A 4,072-nucleotide genomic window follows, 5' to 3' on the forward strand; every position below is an offset into this window, starting at 1 on the left:
CCCAGCAACTATTAACTGCACCTAGCTCCTTAAGAAAGGACAGTACCTCATGAGCGCCATCACTGCTCGGCTTAAATAAATCTCTTTAAAAAAATTTTTTTAAAGAAAATAATTTTTTTTTTTCATTTTACATACCAATCCAAGTTTCCACTCCCTCCTCTCCTCCCATTCTTCTACTTACACCCCACCCCACCCCCAACCACTCCTCAGAGAGGGTCAGGCACATTGCTTTGGGGAAGGTCCAAGGCTCTCCCTACTATATCTAGGCTGAGCAGGGTTTCCATGCAAAGAGAATGGGTTCCAAAAATCCAGTACAAGCAGTAGGAATAAATCCTGGTGCCACGTAAATCTTTAAAAAAATAATACGTTATAAGCACTAGTGGGAGAAAGAAGCATAAGATAAGGCCGAGCATTCATAACTAATAGTAAGTCTCCATGTCACGATTTGGGAGCTGGCTGGTGGCCCAAGAGAGAGCCTGCTACAAATTAAGCCGGGCAGTGGCTGCACAGAGAAACCCTGTTTTGAAAAAACCAACCAACCAAACACACAAACAAAAAAGAGTTTTAGTCTTGTTTTCTCTTTTTTTGTATTTATGCCCAGAGGTAGAATTGCTGGATTACATAGTAGTTCTTTGTTTTTCCCTTCCAAAAATCACTATAATTTTGCACAGTGATTGTAGCACTTTGCTTTCCAGCAGCAACGCTCAAGAGTTCTAATTTTCCTGCAGTCAACACTTATTTTCTGTTGTTTTGTTTATTTTCTCAGACCCAGAACCACGAGCCTGGCAAACTCTCTACCATTCCCAAGTTCATCCCCACCCTGGTACCAGCTAGTCTAGAGGGTGTGAATGGGCTTTGATTTGCATTTGCCTGATGGTTGCTGATTGGAGCAGCGGTCCACGTGCGCAGATCTTAAGTTTGTTTGTCTTTGGAGAAAGACCTACCCTGAGTTTAATTTTAAACGTTTTTGGCAGCACGTACGCTAGAATTGGTACAATACAGAGAAGATTAGCATGGCCCTGGGCAAGGATGACGCGCAAATTTGTGACGCATTCCATATTAAAAAAAAAAAAAGTAGACAGAGACCAAAGTCAGTGTACCCTCAAACAGTGTAACCCGAGGCCATACCAGCAACTGAAAGCGGTTCTGTGATGTAGAATTGGAAATACCTGTGTATACAGTTCCATTCCTGTCTTCAGTTACGAGTAGAAACTGATTTAAAACCCACTTCTTCACTAACCACTGACATTCTCTATAGATGGAAAAATGTCCCCCCCCCCTTTTTTTGGCTGGGTGTGGTGGCACACTCTTGTAATACAACTGGGTTACACCGTAAATCCTGTCTCAAAGGAAAAAAAAGTTTTTTGTTTTTTTTTTTTTTTAATAGAAAGAAACATCTTTCAGTTTCTATTTTTAAGACCCGAGCTGTTTGCTTTGCGAGCATTGCAGCTGTTTTCAGAACAGGCGATCCCAAACTCTTCAGAGAGTTCTAGAACCTCTGAAGGGCCTTATCGCCTGCTGCCATGTCTGCATGGGGACGGTTTTATATTATTAAAATTTGACGATAAAATATTTATTACAGTTTCTGTCTCTCTGAGTGACAATGAAAGCCTGTTTTAATCGTTTGTGTTATAAAACCCGAGTTGCATACTAGTGATCTTTCCAGAAAGATCCTCCAATAATTAGAGTCTAATTAAATGCCCATTAAAAAATGTTTGCAATTGTGAAGGTTAGTTAGTTCTTTAGAAGATAAGAAGGAATAACCGAGGGGAGGGGGCTGTGGAATTGGGATGGAGTGGATGCTTGATTTGCGCAGATGCTCAACGACTCAGGTTGAGAGGTCCAGGGAGTGGGAAGCAGGGGCGTTTTTTTTTTTGCACTTAAGAGGACGAAGGGTCCCGGGTCGCTGGCATGAGGATACCTGTCCCTGGACGCGGTCTTCGGAGACTGTAGTGTCCTTCCCATTCACTCCCAGGGATTCTTCCCTTCTGTTTTTCCCGGGACAGGAGGGGCGATTGTCCTCTCACCGTGAGGCTGACGGAGAGTCTCAGCCAGCACAAACGCACCCTGGCTTCCGCAGCAGCAGCAGGCGGTGAGCACTGGATTCCGACCTTGGTTGTGTGGACACCTTGTGACTTCAGGTAACTGGACGTGCAGCGCCCCCTGGCGGCGAGACCCACCCACCTGGTGCCGCTACCTTCACCCCTGCGGGGACCACTCAACCCGGGACACCTAGGCTGCACTGCTTAGAGTCTAGAGTTCCTTGATGGCGCTCTTTGCTAGGGAGGACAGTTTGGGGTCCTGAGTGCACTTGTAGCGCAGGTACAGTTGGCTCCGAAGTCTTCAGGAGCGCGGTGCTTGTCTTACACCTGATTTGCCCTGGGCTGGCTTGTGGTTCCTGGGTAAGAGCAAGGTAAGAACGTCTTTCCTTGGACTCTCAAATGACTTAGGTCCCCAACGCAGAATTAAGGGAGAAGGTGCCAATAAACAGTGCCGAGAGTACTAAACACAAGTAGACGGGAGAAAAAACAAATGAATACAAACCCCCAACCCTAGTTTCACAGTCGGCATATTGCACAAAACTTAATTTGCGATACGCTGTAGCTTTAGAACGGGCAAATATCTTTGTGCCGTGCACATCCCCATGTCGTCATCATCATAATTATCAATTATTTATTTAAACAGGGTCTCTCTACGTAGCCCTTTCTGTCTGGAAACTGCTGTGTAGACTAGGTGGGCCTTGAACTCACAGAGGTTCCCCTCCCCGCCCCCCCTTAGCGCTATTGAAGGCAGGTGTGACCAAGGCCAGCCACTCCCGTGTTTATTGCACCAGAGTTTGCATTAGCTGAGATAGAGGTGGGGGTTGGACTACATCTTGTAGGATACAAAAGTATCCGCTGATGTGGACAGAACAGAGGTCTTCAGAGTCCAGGAAGGCGTGCTGACTCACACCGGGACTCTTAGCCGGGGAAGGCTGAGGCAAAAAGACTCCAGAGGGCTGAGTGGGGTGGCTCCTGCCATTAATCTTGGCAGAGGCAGAGCATCTTTCCGAGTATGAGACCAGACTGGCATACATAGTGAGTGAGTGTTTCCAGGACAGCAGAATTACACAGAGAAACCCTGTCTCAAAAAAAAATAAATAAATAAAAAAAGATTTCCTCTGTAGAAAGAGGAAAGAGGTCACTTCTTCGCACAAGACCACAAACCAAGTAATCCACTGGAAAAAGAAAGAATTCAGAATGCAGGGGCTCTGTGATGATTCAGCGTATAAACGGTTCTCTGGTTGTGTCAGGGCCCTTGGGGATTTCCATTACAAATGTGTCCATGGAAAAGGTCCCACAGAGCAGTTTGTCTCACCGGAGCCGGAAGTCCATGATGTTGGAAGGTCTGAAGAGGACGATCAGTTCATTATTGCATGTGATGGTATCTGGGTCGCCACGGGAAATGAAGTGCTCTGTCCAGACTTGAAGTCACTGATGACCTTGAGAAAGTTCCGGTGAAGTAGTCGATGCCTGTTTGTATAAGGGAAGTTAAGAAGTGAGTGTGCTTTTGATCTCTTTTCCCAGTGCACCTAACATCTCAGCAGAAGCTGTGGAGAAGGAGGCAGAGCTGGACAAGTACCTGGAATACAGAGATCATAGCAGCATTGTTTGTCATAGGCAGAACCTGGAAACAACCAAAATGCCCCTTGACCCAAGAATGGATAAGGAAAATGTGGTATACATTTTCTTTTGTGGAAGACTATACAGCAGAAAAAAATAACGACATCTTGAAATTTGTGGGCAAATGGATGGTTCTAGAAAACATCATCTTGAGTGAGGTAACCCAGACCCAGAAAGACAAATATCATATGTACTCACTCAGAAGTGGTTTTTAAACATAAAGCAAAGAAAACCAGCCTACAAATCACAATCCTAGAGAACCTAGACAACAATAAGGACACTAAGAGAGACTTACAGAGATCTAATCTACATGGGAAGTAGAGAAAGACAAGATCTCCTGAGTAAATTGGGAGCATGGGGACCTTGGGAAAGGGTTGAAAGAGAGGGGAGGGAAAAAAAGAGAGGGGATC

At 45.3% G+C, this 4,072-nt stretch overlaps 1 non-coding gene across 1 annotated transcript; it reads left to right on the forward strand.

The window, feature by feature from the left end:
* The first annotated feature begins 961 nt into the window (after positions 1–961).
* Positions 962–1,064, forward strand: LOC126510886 (U6 spliceosomal RNA). Its single transcript, XR_007594545.1, has one exon. It is a non-coding gene; the product is annotated as a U6 spliceosomal RNA (small nuclear RNA).
* Positions 1,065–4,072: the final 3,008 nt, after the last annotated feature.

This window comes from Alexandromys fortis, unplaced genomic scaffold (genome assembly GCF_014885135.2).
Source record: "Alexandromys fortis isolate MF-2015 unplaced genomic scaffold, M_Fortis_MF-2015_v1.1 scaffold_78, whole genome shotgun sequence".
In the NCBI taxonomy this organism is placed as follows: Eukaryota; Metazoa; Chordata; class Mammalia; order Rodentia; family Cricetidae; genus Alexandromys; species Alexandromys fortis.